Source organism: Callospermophilus lateralis, chromosome 11, assembly GCF_048772815.1.
Source record: "Callospermophilus lateralis isolate mCalLat2 chromosome 11, mCalLat2.hap1, whole genome shotgun sequence".
Taxonomy (NCBI): domain Eukaryota; kingdom Metazoa; phylum Chordata; class Mammalia; order Rodentia; family Sciuridae; genus Callospermophilus; species Callospermophilus lateralis.
In genome coordinates this window covers 80,071,866-80,094,622 of record NC_135315.1, presented here as the reverse complement: position 1 = coordinate 80,094,622, position 22,757 = coordinate 80,071,866, and the positions used below count along the sequence as shown (strand labels likewise).

The following is a 22,757-nucleotide window of genomic DNA, read 5'->3' as shown; positions in this document are numbered from 1 at the left end:
CATCACTCCTGAGGGAAGCACTGATTTGCTTCCTGTTTCCCATCTCTAACCTCCAGCACAGGGTGGAAACAGTGCTGAAAGAATTTTAGCAGATGGTACTTTTCTCAGTGACCTCTGGAATAAAAGAACTCTGACTTTTGTTAGTTTTAAAATTATCACTCTTTGCATGAAGGTCAGTTTTTTTTTCCCTTTAGATTTGTTTTTAAATGTTTTAGTCCAGGGGATTTTGCCTTATGATGAGGTCAAACTAAGGCCAAGCAAGCTTTTGTCCTTCATATTATAACTGTATGTCATATTATATATTGACTTGAGATAATTCTATATAAGAAAAAGGCAGAAGGATAGAATGGAGAATCACTTATATTTTGATTTGGAAATTATGAAACTTCAGCATATTATGATCAAACATATTTTGAAGAACAAATGTTTAGATTGACCAAAGCTCACTTGTTTTTGTTTAGTTAGGTGCTTCTTCTGAACTTGAGTCCAGCTCCCCTTCTTGTAGTATTGTGCATGTCTCTTCTTCAAGTTCATTTCTCTCAGATCCATCTTCCATTCTTGCCCTCCATGCTCCTTCTAGCAGGATGCTGGCAGCTGTGTTGTCTTCCTGTTGTTCCACGAGTCCACTGTCATGGCAGACCCAAGCTCAGACCTGCCTCCATCTGAGAGTGGTGGGTTTCTTGAAACCACAGTGCTGAGACCGCTTATCTGAAGCAAACTCTATTCTTGCAGTGTGTTGTTTACTTTGTGACTCAAGGGTGAATTAAAATGCCTGTGAACTGCAAACTTGCTTAAGATTGACTTGGTGCAATAAAGTTTCTTTCTAACCATTTCTGGTTTAGAAAATACTCAGCCATCCTAGAAACTAGCAATATTTATTTTTGCCTCATTTGTTTTGCTTTCAGTTTTAGATGAGGTAAATTTTTTCGTCTTTCACTTATGGGTACTAAGCAAGGCCCATTCCAGTGTTGCTGAAGAGAATGCGTATTTGGCTACACTGTTTCTGTGTACTGTATTTTGCTCCCCATTTTATGTATAAAGGCTATTGTTTTTGTTTTAAAATCTTAATAATGGCTCATTTCCAGTATGTCAGTTTCAAAGAACTAAGGTTTGCTACTAGTGTCAGCCATTTACTCTCCCGCTGATTGGGTTTTTTTTTTTTTCCTTTTTTTTAGAAGAGATTTTCTCCTCCCTGCCCCCTGAAATACAAGTTTTAGAGAATCCTTTAAGAGGGGTGGGTGCATGTCTTAATGCTGGGAAGCAGCAACTTTGGGGTTGGATTTACTTGAATGGATTAAAAATTGCATTGTTACAGAGCTAGAAAAATTTTATGTATAAAAAATGATAATAGCCTTACACTGAGTACAAATAATGCAAGCATGTGAAGATGTGATCATTTGTGATGTTACTTGTAAAAAACAAAAAGTATATATACATATCTTTTGAAGTGTTGAAAGGAAAATAGTACTTTATATTCTTTATCATATCACTTTTTGTAAGTGTTGAATATATTCCCGTTTATTTTTCTATGTTCTGTTTTGTAGCCTTAAGAAGTGTTTCAAACATCTGAATGTACAAAATAAGAGTAAATGCCCTACATGGTGTGATGCTGCATTATATATAAAACTGTGTGCATATATTAAAAAAAAAAAAAGAAAGATAGAAGTTTTTTTGTTTTTTTTTTTTTTTTTTTTTTAAACCATAGTCTGGGTAACTTGCCCCAGTATGGTAGCAGTGGTTGGAGGTAATGACAAACAGGAATGTTATCAGTAGTCTTGAAAGTTAAGTTGGCAGTTTTATTAATGTGTTAAAGAGACGGGGGGCAGGAGGGGACACTGAGTTTTTTGTCTTAAGCATTTATAAGAATGGAGTTTTAATATTCTAAGCTATGGAGAAAACTGAGCAAGGAACAGATTTAGGATGGTAGGAGAGAGATATAGGAAACCTAGAGTTTAGTTTTGTCCATGTTGACTTGAGAAGCATATAAGATGTCAAGTAATATTGCCAAATAAGCATTTGGGTAGGTGGTATTTCAAATCATGAAGCTGGATGAGGTAACCTAGTAAGTGATTCTAGTAAAGAGTTCTGGGAAATGAATTCTAGTGAACTTTTGTTCTGTCCTGTTGTCTGGTATCTGTTTCTTAGCCAAGTTTTTCTCTCTTTTTTCCTCCTCTCTTTGAATACTTTGTAAGTGAATTTGTGTTAAGTTGCTTATATCTATGATATAAGATAGTGCACTGCACTGCTAGTCTTAAGATACAGCTAAAATTATTCTAACATGTTGTTCTTACATATTGCTTTGGACATTGTGAAGAACTATTTTCTATTTTTTTAAATTTTAATTGACATATAACAATTGTACATATTTATTGGAAATAGAGTTATAATTCAATACATGTTTACAATGTATAAGTTCAAATTAAGGTAATTAGCATTTCCCTCAAACAGTTTTATCATTTGTGTTGGGAACATTCACATAACTCTCTTCTAGCTCTTTATAATAATATATAAATTATTATAAACATAGTCACCCTGCCGTGCTGTTGGACACTAGAACTTATTCTTCCTATCAAAGTGTTTTGTTTTCCAGTGTCTGATCTCCCTCATCCCTATCCCTGCACCCTTCCTAGCCTCTAGTGACCATTTTATATACTTCCCATGAGATCAACATTTTTATCTTGAATGTATGAGTGAGAACATATGATTTTTGTGGGGGGAGGGTACTGGGAATTGAACCCAAGTAAACTTCACCACTGAGCTATATCCCCAGCCCTTTTCATTTTTTGAGACAGGGTCTTGCTAAGTAGCTGAGGCTGGTCTCAAACTTGAAATCCTCTTGCCTTAGCCTTCCAAATTCTGGGAATACAGGAATGAGCATTACATCCAGCTGAATATGTGATATTGTATTTCTATGTCTGGCTTTTTTTTTTAATGAAATGTTTGCTGTGTACTAGTAACTTTGCTAGATACTTCTCTGTATATTACCTCAGAGAAGTATTACCTTAAATTTTATGAAGAGTTGGTTGTATTTAAAGGGAAATAGTGATGTATCTGGCAGAGATACAGCTTTGAAGATGATATTTGGATGTGTTATTCTAAATTTCTATATACTATAAGCATATGTATATGAAATATATTTTTATATTATTGAGAATAAATGTGTAAAGGTTTCAGTTGATATTATACAGTAGGAAGAACACTGGATCAGGGACTCTAGCATTGTTATTATCTAGCTATGGGAGAGGGACTTAGATTTTTCTTGGGTTCTATTTCCCATTTGTAGAATGTGATAGGACCAGGATATTAGGAGGAACTCAGGGAGTTTTCAACTGAAACATAGGTTATGATCAGTTATATTTTATGCCTCCATATCTATGTTGTCCAGTGTAGTAGCCACTGGCCACAATTACCTGTGTAAATTAATTAAATAAAATTTAAAATATTTAGCTCCTCACTTTCATTTGACACGTTTCAAGTGCTCAGTAACCATTATATGGCTAGTAATTACCATGTTGAACAGGAAAGCTCTAGAGCATTTTGTTATTGCAGGAAGTTTTATTGGACAACATTGCTTTATATAACCATTTTTGTAACTTAACCTTTGAAATATCTAGTTAGATTTACTTGAGTTTAGAGGGTGTAATTTACTTTACCAACTTGTCAAATGATTGAAAATAGCAAAATTTTAAAATGATTTTGATATTTTCTAAAATTAAAACATGTTTAGCTCATTTTCATAGTATGATGTTTTTAAATAATTTAAGTTTATAATTAAAAGCTTTCATACATTTGGTATAACTTCTATTTGAACCTGTTAATAGAACTTTTATGTTTGACTCTATATAGTAACAAATACATTTGATAGTAATATAAGTTTTAAAAAATACTATCAATGATAAGAAATTATAAACTTTAATTAAAATTAAGTTAGAGTAGTTCCAGGAGATAGAATTTTGTGGTTATAAAAGTTATTTTTCCTTTTTTCTGTTTCTCAATAGAAAAAAGGAATACATCGTTGTACAAAATGTAGACTGCAATTTTTGACATGCAAGGAGAAAATGGATCATAAGACACAGCATCATCGAACATTTATAAAACCTAAACAACTAAAAGGATTGCCTCCTGGAACAAAGTGAGTTCAAATATGTTATATTTTAACATTTTGTATAAAAATTAGCTCTAACCTGGTTTTATCTATTAAATATGACTTTTTAAAAATGACTTCATATTTTTATTGACTAATTTTAGATTTCATTGTTTTTATACTTAGAAAGGAAAGCTTTAACCATTGAGTTCAGTGGTGGGTACTATGTTGAAATGGCATTTCTTCATTAAAAGTGTACCTAGTTTAACTGTTCCTTGGATCAGGGGGTTGTTTCAATATTATATAGGCTATTTTTGAACTATGTCAGTTTTAGAAGCTAAACTCTAAGAGACTTGATATCAGGAATCTTATTTTATTTATCTTTGTATCCCCAGTGTGTGGCATAGTGCCTTGAATGCCAAAGGTTCTCAGATGTTTGTTGAAATTGTTATCATTTAGTCTACTCTCAGAGAAGCAAGTACTGCTGCTGGACAGCATTGTATTTTAAGTGAGCAAACACATGTCTGACTGCATACTGATGATTGTAATTTGCTTTTCCCTTTTCACCTTATATACATCTGTTTTCTCTAACTTCTTTATGTACAGTCAGCTCTTAAATATTTGCTCCAGTGGAGGGAAACAGAGGCATGGATAATCCAAAGTGAAATAACCCCCAAAACATTTATATTTGGCTTTGGGTACTTACCTTTGAATGTGGGTATGTCTGGTACTTGAATTAAATAAAATAATATAAAGCCATGCTCTGAAGACTTAGAGCAAGAGAAGCTATCCAGCATTCTTCCCTGCAAACCATTCATTTCATGCTGGAACTAGACATGCAGAACACTAATGTAAGCAGTGCAGTCCTCTCTCATTTTTCCCCTTAATAATAATAATAATATTAATGATAATGATACTAAATGTTGTTACGACTTCTTAGAATGAGGCTTTCAGTGTACTTTTCATACATTGTATTATTTAATCCATACAATCATTCAGTGAGTAGAAAAGGCAAATAGTGCCCTGTATTTTAGATATGAAGAAGTTTAAAGAGGATATCTTATTTACTCAAGATTACATGGCTTGGAAGGCATAATGTGAGATTCAACCTCAGTTCTTTTGATTCCTGACCTAGTGCTTTTGTATAATACCTAAGCACATGTTTCATAGGACTTCATCATAGTCTGTTCCTCACATGCATGAGGAGAGTATAGTCAAGTGATCAATGAGAATGTTGGTAGGCAATTGACCTTTCTATTGTCAACTAAGAGATATAATTGAATATTTTCTATTTTGAACACTAAATGATAAATTTTGTGTTAGTTCCCTTTAAGAGAAGTCTCAATATTAAATTCTTCACACAGTGCAAAAAGTTGACTTAACTCTTTCTTATAACATTTTATAAGTATAAATCCAGGATAATGAGCCCATAAAGGAGAGGTCACATTTACTATAAATCTATTTGTTTTGTAGTTATGAAAGTGTGATATCAGTCGGCCTTTCTAGAGTTATTTTTCAAGCTTTGTGAAACTTAGACATATATATGAATTTTTAAAAAATTATGTCACAGCATAAAAATAGCTATGGAATGTGCACTTTTGATAGTCATACAATTTTTGTTAACTCCTAATTACTCATTAATAACTGTGTTTACACATAACTGATTTTACATTAAGTGAATAAATATCAAATTTAACTTTATTTATTTGTTTTGAACATTTGGAGTAAATAAGACTAAATACAATTGCAGTTTATGTGTACTCTTTCAAAATACTTGATGTTTAAATGGTTTTTGTACAGTGATATTTTAATAGTAATATAGTGATTTTTTTTGAAGTAAATATATTCTGCATTCTTGTAGGTTACTATTCGAGCTTCAGTTGAACCTCTTCAGTCAGGATCTTCACCTACACCTTCCATTAATGCAAGCATTTCTACCCTTCAGCTCTCACCTCCAAGGACTAAAAATATAACTGCTATATAACTGCTAAAAATCCCACAAAATTGAATACAAGTAAACCTAATACAACCAAATACAATGCAAATAAACCTAATGGAAATAAGCCTAATGGAAGTAAATCTAAATACAAATCAAAAATCTCTAATATGCAAAAGAAACAAAGTACATTGGCTAATAGCAATAAAAAAATCAAAGTTAATACTGCATTGAGGAACTTAAGGTGATGTTTTATTCCTAATATACAATACCAATTTAAATTTAAGTATAAAAACATTATACTTTAGTTAATTAGAATAGTAATATGGCTCTTACTGATTACTTTTGTTTTAAAATATATTTATACCATTTTCTTTGTGTCTCCACAAGGTGTTGTCGGGGCATTCACAAGTGCATTGAGTGCTGTTCTGAAATAAAAGATTTTGCAAACCATTTTCCTACATATGTCCACTGTAGCTTTTGCAGATACAATACTAGCTGTAGTAAAGCCTATGTAAATCATATGATGAGGTAAGAAGAGTTAAACCTGTAAATTGACAGCTAAAATTATAGTACAGGAAGTTTTTGTTTTGAAGCATAGTTATCCCTATTAGAAACTAGTTTTTCTCCTCAAAGAGCCAAAAGGACCTAGCAGTAAGGAACTTCTAAGATACTATCTGATGTTATTTTCCAACATAGTAACTCAAGTAATTACTGGTCTTAAATTGTAAGAATGGTTAATTAAACTAATAAAATTAGGATAGGTTTGTTGGAAAAATAATTATTCTGTTTTTTATTTTTCCCTATAGGTATTTAAAAATGGTGATTTTCAAATAAAACTTTAAGTGTTTTAAGCTTATTTAGCATACAAATAAATGTCCTCATTAGGAATATCCTCTTCAAATTAGTCACTTTGAGAGAAGCTGCCTTTTTGTGATGAAATCCAGTGATTACTACTTCTGTTCATAGAGGAATAGCTGTACCTAAATTTATTGATAGTTGAAACTATTAACCTTTTATTCAACTAGTAGCTGTAGCTTTTTAATTAATAGCTAACATTATTGGAGGATTTTCAGTGATGTTAGGAACTTCATTGAATCTGGTTTTCTTTCTATGGTCCTTCATCTGTCAGGCCATCTACACATACATTTGTTCAGTGAAAAGGAGAGACTATTCTGGTTATGATGCCACCGTTGGAATTCTTTTTCATTAATTCATTTAATTTATGTTGTTTAAGTACCTATCATTACACTATGCTAAGAAACCCCTTCAGAACCCACATTATTTTCATTTGTATTTCTTTAATAGGAGAATATTTTATTCTATCAGGGTGGATTTTTATCTTTAAAAATAGTTATTCCATTATAAATGTGATATACTGCTTATTCATAGTGAGTTTGTGCCATTTAAATAAACATTAGAATTGATGTATAACTGAGTTTCTTGGAGATCATGACATAACCTCTGTTTTACTTTCTTATCATTATGAGATACTGCTTTTCCAGAATTCTCCTATCTTTCATGGCAACTTTAGCCCTTCTCTCTCAGTTTTACTGCCTTGATGATTGGCCTACCTCCTGGTGTTTTGGCTTCTTTAGTGCCAGCACTTCACATCAGCTTTTAAGTTTTGGGTCCTCTTCATTTCTAGTCTCATCCTATATACTCTTCATTCCTTCTGAATTCTTATTACTCCATGATGTTCAGAGTTTTGACTCTTTTTTGCCAGTCTAGCAGCATTCATCTAACTTTATAGTCATCGTGGTCCTCTGTTTCGAATCCTGTTCTTTTCTTTGTCTTCTACATTTTTATTCATGCTCACCTAGCATAAAAGGCAGTTTAAGATTTCAGCCTCTTCCCCTTTCTATCTTTATGTATGCTCAATTCTAGAATACAAGAGTTTATTTATTAATTCTAACTTTATAATCTTTAACTTTGATTAAGACCTATCTCTTTATTTTTCTTTTTAAAGACCTCCTTATTTTTACCTACAGTGTTTGTTTAATCCTTTTTCAGTACCCTAAAGATTTTATTTTCATCTTTCAGTTGTTAACCCAACTTATTAATTGCTCAATTGAAGGTCATCTTTTTTATTTTTCCTAAAAGCTAGCTCTTTTCAACTCCAAATATTTTTCTTCATCCAGATATTAATCTCAGAAATTAAGCTTGTCCCATTTCTCCATAGCCAGTTCTATCTTTTATCTCCTTCAATTCATCATAAACTAATTCAGTTAACTTCTATCTTCATCCCTATCTCACTATTGGTCTTCTGCTTATAAAAACTTTCAAGGTTTTGTTTCTTTAATTTTAGGATGAGGGAGCTGTGTCCTTCCTGCATATTTTCTTTATTTCTTGTCTGCCTTTTTCCATCAACATTTTTCAAAATGTTTGTTACCAGCTTAATTGTGACTCATTTCTTTACCATTTTGAGTATCATCCCTACCTATCAACTAACACTGACCCTTTAAAGATTATTGTATCATGTACTTATCACCACACTTTTCCTCTTTTTTCATTCTTTACTCCTTAACTTTATTTTTAACATTGTTGCCACTCACTTTTGAAACGTTTCTCTTTAGTCTCTATTAAGAGGTTAATACCATTTTTCTTCTTTTTAGGTAACACCTCTCTTTCATTGCCTGTCTCCAACTGTTTATAGTCCCTTTCTTAGTAATTTTAGCACTTGCACTTTCAGCTTTCAACTTGAAATCTTAGAATTTCAATCTTTTGTTTTTCTAAGATCCAAATCTGTGTTTCTAATTATTTTGTAGATGCTTTTACCCTAGACCCACTGGCATCTCAATAGAACAACAACAACAACAACAACAAAAGCCAAATATTATTATCTGTCTCAGATTCACATTACTACCATCCCAACTTTTTAAGTTTCATCTCTTTCAGGGCACCATTTTGTGTGAATGTTTAGCTCCAGCTAGAAATAATTTACTGCTCCAAGTTTCTGAAACTCAAGAAGTTCTTTGGATTCACTGTGCATCATGGCTTCCTGAGACTGCCTCCCAACCACTGCAATATCTGATACTCCTATTGCTATAAACCAGGCCCCATTATATTTTCCCCTAGTATACTTCTGGGTAGAATGCTAATCTCTTATTCTGTTCAAAACACAAAGCTACCTAAGGATGTCTTTTATTTTGCCCTTAATTTCTAAAGGATCAAATTGGAAAGTATTTTGTGTTTCTTAAACTAAGGATCATCTGGCCTTTCTTCTCCCATTTATCATAGGTTTCCTTCCTGTCCCGAAGAACTTCCAAATCCATTATATCTCCAACCATTTGCAGTTGGCTCAAGACATTCTTCTTACCCTTTTGCAAACCACCCAAACCTGCATTTTATTGTCATCACATATACTCCTTATTCATTGTTAGCTCCTTTCTCCTTTTTTTTTTTGTTTTGTTTTTCCTTCATTGATACTGTCATTTCCTTTGCCTTCTCACTGAGTAGCACACCCTTATTTCTACTTACTGCAGATACTTGATCTAGGTTTGAAGTTTTTATGAAGGGAAGCTTTATTTCTCCAAAAGATGTGTACATTCAGTTCTTACCCTATACCATACCAATTCTGTAGCCTTTCAAGTAGTCTTTTCTTTCTGGTCTCATACCTGCCCAGTCTTCTATAAAGAGACACTGATCCTCATAAGTTGGCTAATCTTTTCTAAAGTATTTTTCTTCCCATACTTATTTTATATAGTAGTTTTTTCTTATTCTTTATTAGTCCCCATGACACCCTGTCCTTCCCTCTCAGTTCATCTTTCAAATGTCTGGTCAATTCTTTTGAATTGTGTACCATTCATCTGATCTGCCTTTCATTTTGTTTGTGTATGTAGAATCTCCTTGAGAAGTGGTCTTTGTATTTATCATATCACTTACTACTTTATAAACTATAAATGATAATCATTATTTATAATTAGAAGAGGCCCCAAATGTAATCTCAAAGAAGAGATTAAAAAATCTTGAAGCTATTGAAACATCTTTAAAGTCAGACTCTTTGAAGGAAACAGATCATTAACTTCATAATTATGAATTATTTTTTTAAAATAGTATTACTGGGGTCAGTTATTTGAATTATTGTACTTTGCTAATAGCTTGTAAGTGGTAATGGAAATCACCTGAGAAAGTAAAAATTAACTACTATATAATCTTACTGTTATTCCTCAAAAAAGATATATGAGACAACTTTTTCTTCTACATGTAAGAGAATTAAGTTAATGGACATTACTAATATCTCTTTTCAATAGTATTTATATCACCCAGATTCATTTTCACAAATACTGATTATTACATACTAGGAAGGTACAGTTTGTGTTTTAGTCAAAAGACCTGACAAGAACAATTAGACAAGGAAAAGTTTATTTTGGAGCTCATAGTTTTAGAGGTCTCCGTCTGTAGATGGTTGACTCCATGGGCCTGGGCCTGAAATGAGGCAGAATATCATGGTGGAAGCAAATGGTGGAGGAAAGCAACTGGGAACATGGCATCAGGAAGGAGAGGCAGAGCACTCTCATGATCACAAAATATATATCCAAAGACGAGCCTCCAGTCACACCCTACCTGCCTACAGTTACCACCCAGTTAATCCCTATCTGGGATCAATGCACTGATTATGTTAAGGCTCTCATAAACTAATTGAGTCATCTCTAAACTTTCTTGCATTGCTCACACATGAGCTTTTCGAGGCATATGAAACCATACAGTTTTCTAGAAAGTGTGATAGGCAGGTAGTATTGGGGGTCAAGTCCTTGCTGTTAATTTTTGCTAATCAGTAGGAGAAATATGTTTACCTAGGTTAATGTGATAAGCAGATGACTATGAGAGCACAGAGAAGGTAAGAATAAATTCTTTAAATAAGAAGTAGAGAAGACTTTCTATAAATGACATTTCTCTTAGGCTTTGAAGAAAGATGTTAAACGTTTCCAAGTAAAATGAAAGCTGTTGTAATGATTTGTTCCTGTACACAGAGTTCTGTGTCACTGTTGATTTTTTTCTTGCATTAATTTATGAATATATATTTATTCCACATTTATTTATTAGCATTTATTCTGTGTCAAACCATCTTCTTCTCTTTCACTCAACCATGAATTCTAGGGCAGACGACTTACCACTCTAGTTATTATATCATCATTCTACAGTTTACTGTCTTAAATAGTAGGTATACCATCAATATTGTTGGATGTTAAGGAAGTCATTCCTTTTGTGTTTCTCAGAAAGTTAAGTTGTTTCTTGCATGGAATCAAGATTATTAAGGAAAATATGGTCAAAGAGGGATTTTGTCCTCAATTTCCTTGAGGTATAATTTATACCTAATAAAATTTACCTATTTGTGAAGAACAATTCAATGAGCTTTTGGTAATTATAGTCATGCAGTTGGGTAGCAGGTTTTTTAGACCTACATCTTAACACTGTATTTTTACTGTATTGAATAAAAGTCTTAGCCTTTTCTGTTTTCTTAGGTGTGTTTCTGTATTTCTATCAACTTTGTGGAAATAGGAAAGAAAAGGTAGCTTTTTCCTCCTTTTTATTTGTGAGTTGTGATTCATTTTTCCATTCTTACATTACAAAAAATTGCCGTTGTAGAAGTTATGTAGTAAATACAGATGAGTCAAAGAGGCAGTATAAATGCTTTTTTTTCCCAAAGATAGGGAACTCTAAATCATAACTGGATTCAGACAACTAAAAATTTAATTAGGAACATTTGTAGATATTTGGTTCAAGTTATAGATAGATGTGGAAGCCATCAAAAAGACCCTAAAATATAATTTTTCTCTCTCCTTATCAAAGAATAAATAAAAACAGTATACTTATTTGAAGAGAAAAAACTTTAAAATGTCATTAAAAAAATAACTTATTTTGAACTGAACCTGGTGGTACATACTTGTAATCCCAGTGACTTAGGAGGTTGAGGCTAGAGGATTCCAAGTTGGAGGCCAGCTCATCAATTTATGAGAGACCTAGTCTAAAAATAAAAAGGGCTGGAGGTATATTTCACTGGTAGAGCACGCTGAGGTTCAATCCCCAGTAAACCTGCCTCCCAGTCTTGGACTCATTCCTCTAAGGAAACAATGATTTATATAATTTTTTGCACACAATTTCAGGGCTTCCCAACCCCCTGATCTCTCTAAAAACTGTATTTTTGTGATAATATCTTAAATTCATAAATCTCCAAATAATAGTTACCCTAGCTTGAAGAAATGACATTTGAAATCTTCTGAGGCTGTTTTCTAGGGATTATATTTAGCCAGAACATTTCTGTTCCTTTACATACAGGCATCACTGATGTGAGTAGCCATTTATCTAGTTTGTTGGCTACTGCTTTTCAAACTTTAACTTATGTAAGAACCACTGAAAAACTTGTTAAGGCAGTTTCCTGGATCCCACTGCCAGAGATTAATTCAGTAGGTTTGTGAAGAGCCTAAGATTTTGCATTTCTAAATAAACTCTCAGGTGATCGTGATACGGTTTTCTGTGACTTTCAGATATAGTGTGCTAAACTACTTCTGGTTTTCGAGTACAGAAAGCTTTCCTTATTGGCTACAATGTTTGGTTAATGTTTTTTTTGCTCTGTGATTAGAGGAAGCATTAAGTTATGAGTTCTCCTTTTTTTCTTAAACCTCTACTAACAATTACAAAGAACTGTCTAGATGTTTGAATTTACAGATGGCAAACAGTAATATTTAGCTGAAATAGTGTGTACTTTCTAGATCAATTGAATTCTGTTCCCCTCCCTCTATACCAGCATGCTAAGATTATTAAAAAGTTATTTTCAAAAAGTTGATTTCTAATAATAATTCAGATTGTAGCAAAATTAATTTGTTAATAAAAATTTAGAATTGTTTTAAATGTATAATAAATGAAAAATTTAGTTTGTTTTTTAACTCTTTGAGCATTTCCTTTTTACATAATGATGAGGTATTGATCATCTAAGTATATGCTTAGGGAAAAAATATGTGTCATTAGGAATTAAAAGCAAAATGAAATATCAGATCAAATGTTAAATTAAACAGAGTTAATGGTTCAGTATTTATTCTGTAGTCTTTTAAAAACTAGAAACTTAAGTACAGACTTGAAATATGTTTATAAATTAATATAATTATTATTATGAAATAATAGAATTCTATACTAAAATTATTAAAATGTCTTCTGTCTCTCCAGCTTTCACAGTAGTCGTCCAAGTAAAAGGTTTTGTATATTTAAGGAGCATTCTGAAGATCTCAGTTAACTAGTTGATTTTTTTTAATTCTTTCTACTAAACAATGGTTATAATTTACATTCTTTCTTGCATTACAAATTTATTGAAATATAATTCACATGCTGTACAATATGCATTTAACAATAAAATTAATAGGTTATGGTATTGTGCTATATTATACTATACAGTATAGTATAGCATCCAAACCTATAATAGGTTATAGTATTATACTGTACTGCTGCTGTACAGCAATGACCACAGTTAATTTTAGTACATATTGGTCATTCCAAACAGAAACCCTTTCCCCATTCATTAGTGGTTATCCCCATTTCTTTTCAACTCTCCCCATTACTAAGCAATCATGAATCTACTTTGTGCCTATGTAGATTAGTTCATTCTAGATATTTTCTACAAATGGAATGATAGACTGTGTATGTAGTCTTTTCCAACTGCCTATAAAGGTTTATGTATATTGTAGCATGCATGTATGAATGTGCTTTATTTTTCAAAGTGCTGAATGATATATTCCATATTATGAATATGTCATTGTTTAGCCATTCATTCAGTTCATTTTCACTTTAGGTTGTTATAATGCTACATTGTGAACATTTACATATTAGTTTTTATAAGGACATGTCTTTTTATTTTTCTTTAGTATATACTTAACATTAAATTTTCTGGATTTTATAGTACATTGATCCTTTTGAGGAACTGCTAAATTGCTTTTCAAAGTAGCCTCATTATTTACATTCCCACCAGCAGTGTATGAGGGTTCTAGTTTCTTCACAATCTTTTGTAACATTCGGTATTATATCTTTTTTGTTATAGTCATCCTAGTTGCTAGGAAGTGCTGTATCATTGTGGTTTGCACTTTTAAATTAAACTGTCTGGGAGTGCCAGTTTGGAAATCTGAGTGATTCCTAATGGATATTATATTGTTCCTTATAAGACCTGAGATATGCCATTAATCTCTTGGTAAATTTATTTCATTGGTGACAAATGGTGTCAATATGAAATTCTCATGCATTTGCATTGTAAAATGAAAGGAAAAATCAGGCCCACCAACAATATTTGAATATCAAAAAGTTACTTAAGATACCTATTAAAGTGATGCTGTTAATTTTTGAAGCACATATATGAAACCACTGAAATTCTTGAAATCAGTAGTCTTCATAATTCTTTTTTGTTTGTTTCTTTTTCAAATAGAAGTATACATCTTAGCTTCTGTAAAGAAACTATGGATGAATGTTGATAATTAGCATTGGTTATACCACACACTGAATTCAAAATCCATTGAGCACCATTTTTTAAAATTCTGATTTCCTTTGTTTCTTTTTCTTTGTTTATTTTCTGCTTATGTTGCTATTCTCCTTGAAATAACAATATCTTTGTTCCACCAAACTAATTTATTGATAAGTATAGCCAAAGAATTGTTTGATGCTTTGGGTTCATGGAAAAGGAGGAAGAGGGAATGGCATTATGTCTTAGGATCTTTGTGTTTATTATCTCCTATGCATAGTTTACTCTTTCCCAGATATTATATGGTTATTCCTTTATCTCCACTCTGACAGTGATCCTTTCCTTAATTACTGCATTTGAAATTGTATCCACTCCCCCCATGCTTCACTCTAGCACTTTTACCTCCTTTTAATATTTTTTTCATAGTGCATTTACAATACTGTATATTTTACTTTTTGTTTGTCTGTGGTCTGTGTTCTCTTACTACATTCTATGTGGCTTGTGGTTTTTTTCTTTGTTGTTGTTCATTTGTTTTTGTTTTTTTAAGCCTAGCATATAGTAGGCATTCAGTAAATATTTGTTGAATAAATTAACGTATATGGAAAAATATGTATTTGGACAAAAGGTCCCATTTATGATGCTGAGCCAGTAGCTCACAGGAAGATAAAAAATAATGGTTCAATATTAAAACTTTTAGTCTCATTAGAGTGTTTATTGTATTCAGAGAAATTGATTGTTACTTGAGGTACTGCCTTAATAAAGACTTTTATAAGAATGAATAGGATTTATTGCATTTTAAAAATCAGATTTTAATTTGATTTTTACCTCATTGTTGTCTAGCTCAGTTATGTGTTAGTTTTTTAAACAAATTATCTGATTTTTTAAAGGTCTGGAGTGTTTTTCTTTCAACTACCATTATGTCTCACATTGGAATTGGTCAATTTCTGTGAGTGGAACTTAGCATATTTATAAAATTCCATATCCCCCAATCTTTGTAATTACTTATTGAAATGGAATACTTTTTATTGTGTATATTATGTGTATTATGCATTTATCATGTATGTATTGTAGCAGGTTCTGTGTAGATGATAGGGATAAAGCAATCTTGGAACTAGCCTTCAGGGAATGTTGTTCATTAGGTGGGAAATAAAGTATGAACAGAAGTAACTATGGATTTTAATAAGTGCAATAAGTTATTTCAGAGAAGTGAGAGATTACTTGGAATGATCTGGATAGGAATTAGGTTTACTTTGTTTTTAAGGATGAGTGTTTTTTTTTAACTGGCAGAAGAAGCAGAGGGATCTTCTAGTTGGAGAAAATAGCACAAAAGTGCAGAAATGAAAAAGAGAAGGCATACAGAAAGTATGGCTAGTAGTAAATGGATGGAACATGATGTTTGTGTGATAGTAATGGATTAAAGTCTGTAGCAACAATTTTGAGCTTACAATCATATTGGAATGCATTGAAAATTAAACTTAGGAAATTTGGACTTAATTCAGAGGGCACTGGAGAACCATTAGTGTTTTGTGTAGATTCAAGTGATACTGAAGGAAAGTTGAATTCAGGGACATACAAGGTGAGTTGTAGGTGCATAAATCATTTAGATTAGGGATCTGAATTAAGGTGGTGAGGTGGTATTACATTGTGTTTATGATGTAATATGGGCTCTGGAATCAAAGTGCATAATTTTACACCTGATTTTGACCTTTACCAGCTCTATGTCCTTGGTAGGCTACTAAGCTAACTCTGTACTGTATAAAAGGGTAATAATTATAACACTTAACTCTTCAGGTTGTTGTAAGATTTAGATGAGATGATATGTTTAAAAGCAGCCTGGCACAGATAAGTATTCAATAAGTTGTTAATATTATAAAATGCTTGACATATTAAATGTTTTAAGAAAGGAGAAAGTCATAGGTAACTATGGTTTGAGCTTTAGTGTCAAGTGAAATGGGACCATAAGAAAGTCAGGAGGAGATGATTTGGGGAGAAAGCAGATGATTTTAGATTTGATGTGCCAGTGAATTCTCTCAGTGCACATATATAGCATGCTATTAGAATAGAACTTAAGGAGGAGAAATCAGTCTGAAGTATCCTGTTTGTTTGTATTCATATACTGGTGTAACATATATATTATGTAATGAACATCAAATATATGGGCATTGAATGTATATACTTTGTATTAAACTGATAATAACAGTGATCAGTTAAATGATCAATTTTTTTCACCTAAACAAAATTTAGGTGAAACTTTTATTTATTAGAGAGATTCCAAAGACTCTTATGACCCTTAAGTAGAGGAGCAACAGGCAGAGCAAATAAGGAAAACAAAAAGTCATCAAGAACTTACTTTAGTTCTCTCTGCTTTGATCTGCTAAGGCAGCACAATGCTGTCTTATTTTCTCTGGACTTGGGTTTCTTTCTGCTTTCTCTGTACAGACCATCTTTTCTCTACTAATGACCCAACTATAATATTCCCAGACTCACATATTTTCCCAAATCAAGAAATTTGATTAAAAATTCCAATTACAAATCCCTGTTTAAAAACAGATTGAGTTAGTCATGCCATCCCTTTTTAAATTATCTATATCCAGTGGAATAGGCAGTAGCCTGTTCTTTACCAGTGAAACTCTTTTTAGTGTCTATGAGGGGAGTTTGTTCATAGAAAAAATTGTAGTTAGTTATTTAAGCTAAGTATTTTACATTTTAAGTCTCCATACTCCATTTAGAATTTTAGAAATACTCCATTTAGAATTTGAGTACTTTTTAGTAATCACTTTCTAGAGGAACTTTAATTTAATGTAAGATAAAGTTCATTTAAATTGAACAGACTGAATTTTTTTCAACAGTGACATTTAAGTTCAAATTACTTTAAACAATTTAGTGTCATTTATCCATTAAATATACTTGATTTTCTTTTTAACGGCACTTCAAATGCTTGACCCAACTAGCTCCCAATTGCTTAACATTTTAATAAATCTAATAAGTTTAATTATATAGTGGCTTTCTAAGTTCTCTGAACCATCTCAATATTTTTACAGTCTTAATAATATTTAAGATACTTTTCAACTAAAAGTCACGAGATCAAACACATTTTAAATATGAATCTTAAGGCCACTGACACATAACTTTAACATGCCAATTATGTTTAAATACTTCGATTAGCAATTGTTATTCAGTTTAATTCAGTGAGTATAAGAACTATTCTAGACTCAGAAAAAGTTTTTCATGATTTTGGGACTTGTTTCCTAACTTCCTTTGAAAGTCCTTAATCATTTCATGTGTTATTTAAGAATCAAGAACATACTGGAGTTCTCCCTGCTTTGACCTGCTAAGGCAGCATGATGCTGTCTTTATTTTCTCTGGACTTGAGTTTCTTTCTCCTTTCTCTGTACAGCACTCACAAGTTTTGTTAAAGAGAATGAGTAGTATAGGCCCCATCAGGTAGGCAATAGCATTCACAGTGCTGGGATGATGAGGATTCCAAATTTGTGGACTCCAACATTTTTATTAACTACGTCAGTTAATTCCATGTTAAATAATAACCACCCTTGGAAGATCATGCTAAAACCTTGGCATGTAGTGGCAGGTATCATACTATACTTCTAAATACATTATAATTTTCTTCTAATTTTGTCCTCAACTAAATAAAACACTAGATTATAAATTTCATTCAAGTACTGACTGGTTTTTTTTTGTTGTTGTTCATAATAACAGTGATACAGTTGTATAGACAACCTCAGTAAATATATATTGAGTGAATGAATGCTATTCTCACTTTGCAGATGGGCAGAGGAACAAATAGAATGTGACTTGCCTATGTTATTGCAAATTGTTAATGGAACCTAGACTGGTTGTAGGTCTTTTGACTGGTACAAAAGATAAATATTTATAAAACATAAATACTCTATGTAAATAAGTAGTAGCAAAATTTGGACATAGCTGTACCATTTTATAGAGAATCATTTCAGTTACATCAAATTTATATAACAAATAACAAGTTACATTTATTACACAAAAAGATAATTTGTGGAAAAATAATCATTGAACTTGTATATAGATTTAACAACAGATAAAAACTTTTCTTTTATGCTATTTTTTTAATAGGGGCATTACTCTAGTGTGCCTTAATTGTGATTTCCTAACTGATGTTTCTGGCTTAGATAATATGGCTGCACACTTAAGTCAACATGAAACCCATACTTGCCAAGTTGTAGTAGAGAAAGGTACGTATATATAACTGTGCACTTGTGGATTTTGTTATTTATTCCATTATTTTTGGTCAACCACAATATGAACTCTTTACTAAATTGTTACTCTCATCATAGTTCATATGCTGTTGTAAATATAAAACTTTTCTTCTAATTTCAGTTTCTGTCTGTATCCCAAATTCTGAACATCTTTCTGAGTAAGTTTAATTTTTTTCAGTGCATTTTACTTTGATGGATTTTAGCACTTACTGCATTTTTAAGTGTATCATTAATAGCAATGAGAAATATTTTTTAAATGTTTTTTAAACCTGCTTGTTGAAATAGGTTTCTGCTCTGTGGAGCTCGTGACCTGGTGCAAGACAAGTTGGAATTTCCTAAGTTCAAAGTTCTGAGATATTTTCTTACACAAAACCAGTCAAGCAGCCAAGTTTATGACACTAGCTTTCATTATTCAGCTCTGTTCAGCTTGTAAATGGGTTCAGATTCCTGTTCTACTTTATCTTTGTGTCAAGTTGACATATCTTAACATACATTTTTTTCTCCAGTTGGTTTTCTCTAAAAATAACTTATTGCTATGGTCTTTTCTTACTTTGCTTAAAATAATTTGTGTTTCTCTCTATTGCACTTGCCTTCAGAGTAATACATTCCAAGTGATATGGTTGTTTGTCTTCTGTTTTGTCTGCTTCTTAATTTCATGTCTTAAGTTTTTCGACCAGATGATTGTCCTTTTTCTCATTTGTTGTCTATCATTGCGCTATCTTTTTTATCAGGTGCAGAATCAGCCCAGAGATTTCAAAAAATATCCAGGGTACACCTGGACAGTGTCCCCCTTCGATGGACACAACTGATGACTGTTCTCTCTTTCCAAGGAATGTGAATTATTTGACTGTGGGACCTGCTCTAGGTTGTGGCCTCAAGAAATCATATCTTGGGGAAACTCCCTTCCTGCATGACTGGCCTCTTATAAGGCTGATGTTGATTTGGCCAGAGATGGCCTCGGGGCCCACCAAATTGAGCATACTTCCCACTGGCAGCTTTGGTTCTCCATCTTAATAAGCTCATGGGCCAATTATAACTAAGAAAAACCTATCAAATCAATGGTTCATCATACAAATTAAAGTTTACTCATTTTGGCTGCTACCCATAAATCTTCCTGTATCCTGAATGCAATCCAAGAAATATAAAAAAATCTAGTTGTTAGGAAATCATGACTATTTTTCATGTCCTTGGAACAATAGGTCTCTATAATTATGATTCAAAATCATAGTTATTTTTACTGTTATTTAAAATTATCACCTAGTATTAACTCTAAAATTTTCTCAACAATACCTATTCTCAGATTTTTTTATTTTTAAAAAATTTAGTTTAATTTTAATAGCTTGATTTTATGTTCTCTAAATTTAGTGATATCTACTTTATGACATCTATTTTTCTATTCTTTTCTTTAAAACTTATTCAGTGTTTATGTTTTTAAGAACACCAGGAGATTTCTTAAGAATTCTCTTCAGATTTCACTTAGCTACCTGTTGATAGCTTTATAGTATGGCTGTTCTCAGACAGTTATGATATCTTCTGTCTTGTTTCAGGATTATTATTTATATTACCTCAATAATTTTGGCTTTGAAGGTGTTAAAAATTGGTAAAGCTTGCAGATCTTAAAAACAAGTTTTAAAGTAACATATTTGTATATCTAATCTGTAATTTAATAAAAATTTTTTTGTTTAAATGTCTCATTCTTTGCTAGTAAACAATTTCTTATAAAAACTATTTTATCCTATTGCTTTAATTGTTATATGGAAGCATTGTTATGTGGCATGCAAACCTAAGAGCTAGTGCATCTTGCATTTTTTCCTCTAGCATAATTAAATTTCATTATACTATACTAATTTCTTGAATTTTAAAGACTAGCAAAGTGCCTTTTATGCCTTAATTGCCATAAGGATCATCAGACTCTGAAATTATAACTCAGGTGTGGTTTCTTTTATTCTAAAATCAGAGATAAAGCCAGTTTAGATGACTGCTTATTTTGTAATGTTTACCTTATGAGTATTAATCAAAAAAATTAAATCCTGTTAGCTTTAATTATCTGGACAAATTTATAATGTAAATGAAGGATATTCCAAAATGTCCAAAGGTGGCTTGTTTCTTAGTATTGGACATAGTAATATATTATTCTTTATTTCCTTATCTAGCTCCCTGAAGTTCATCTTCCTTCTTTCTACCCAATTTTTAAAAATTTTGCCCAGAAACAACAGTTTATTTTCATTTTTAACATTAGTTCTTTATATGTTATAGAATAGAAAATCTGCTTTTCCTTGATTGTAATTAAAAAATATGATATAGCAATATATGAGTACTATTTTATAATTTTTCTGAGACTTAATTTTTTGTAGTATCAAGTTCATTTCCTTGAAGTATAAACTATATTATCACCTGTAACTTCATTTTTTAAAAATTGGTTTGACTAAAGCAGGACAAAGCTTGCTAATTATTGTAGGTAATTAGTTGAATTTGTGTGACACTAATAGTCTTTAGCTTAAGCCTGATCTTTCTTTACCATCAAGTTATTCTAAATAGTTGATTTGCCTCATCAGCTATTGCCATGTCACATGTTTATGCTTTTTGGTTACTGTTGAATAGGTCTAATTTTTAGATTGAGTCTATTGTCATTCTTAGAAAATGACTCTTAAGCTATAGAAACTTGGATTCTTGCCTTATTGTCACATTTTGGCAAAACATCTTGCCTATATTTTAGATGATGGTCAATACTTTGAAGAAGAATGAAGTAGGGAAGAGAAATACAGAAATATGGGGTAGAAATTAGGAGACCACCATTTTAAGTCTGGTATCAGGGAAAACTTCGCGGACACATGACATTTTGAGTAGAGGCTTTTACCTATTTTTAAATTGAATTATCTCTTACCTATTGAGTTGTAGGTGTTCTTTATGTACTACAGATAAAAGTTCTTTATTTTTACAATATTTTCTCCCAATCTGTTGCCTACTTTTTGAAAACAGGATTATTTTAATTTAGTCTCCTTTATTCTGATTATTAGTATTTATTTATTTATTTAAAAATATTTATTCTTAAGTTTTAGATGAACACAATATCTTTATTTTACATTTATGTGGTGCTGAGGATCGAACCCAGTGCCTTGTGCATGCTAGGCGAGCACTCTACCACTGAGCCACAACCCCAGCCCTGATTATTAGTATTTAACCAGGAGTTGAAAGCTATACTTTTTTTTCCTGACAAGAATCCTGCTTAGGGGCTGGGGCTGGAGCTTGGGCTTATTGGTAGAGTGCTTGCCTCGCAGGTGCAAGGCACTGGGTTCCATCCTCAGTACCACATAAAATAAATACATAAAATAAAAGGTATTGGTTCCAACTAAAACTAAAAAAATAACAAAACAAAACCTATTTAAAGATAAAAAAAGAATCCTGCTTAGGTTGATAGCCACTCCTAGCAAATTATATGTAGAAATATTCAAATAAAGAAACTATTACACTATAACTTCCCTGAACTCAGGGATGTATAGTTGACATTGCTAAGGGTGTATGGACCGTGAATTCCTGTAAGAGTCCACATAGGTCAGCAAGAGTTAAAAAAAAGAAAGCAAATACAGAAAAAGGACAATGGGCCATATTTATTTGTACCTTCTCCTGCATAAGAATTCATAAAAATGTGAGAATATGAGTCAGTGAATGACATTTTAGGAAAATATATTGTGTGGTTTCCAGCTTTGGAATCAAGTAAGTAAATGGATGAAAATTTGACTGAGTAACATGGTGGAGCTATCTTAGCAAATGTTAAGATTTTTTGTAAGAATTTCTTGCTTAATGATAAAGGATGCAGACTTTTCATAAAGAGGATAGAGGCCATTGAGAATACTACTTGATCTTTAAGGATATGATTGCATAGAATAGAACTCCTATCTAGTTCTTGTTTTTTGGAACTGTGATGAACTTCTTCTTTAATTGCCTTTTCTACCTAGCACTTGCTGTCATTTCTACTCCCAGATCTCAACCAGAATAGCAATCTTATTTTCAAAATATTTTGCTAGCTATTTTTTTACATATACCATA

At 32.0% G+C, this 22,757-nt stretch overlaps 2 pseudogenes; both read left to right on the top strand.

Moving 5' to 3' along the window:
- The window catches only part of LOC143410630 (zinc finger protein 280D-like), a 61,535-nt pseudogene extending 42,392 nt beyond the window's left edge, over positions 1 to 19,143 (top strand).
- Positions 19,144 to 22,229: 3,086 nt separating this feature from the next.
- The window catches only part of LOC143410629 (axin interactor, dorsalization-associated protein-like), a 37,259-nt pseudogene continuing 36,731 nt past the window's right edge, over positions 22,230 to 22,757 (top strand).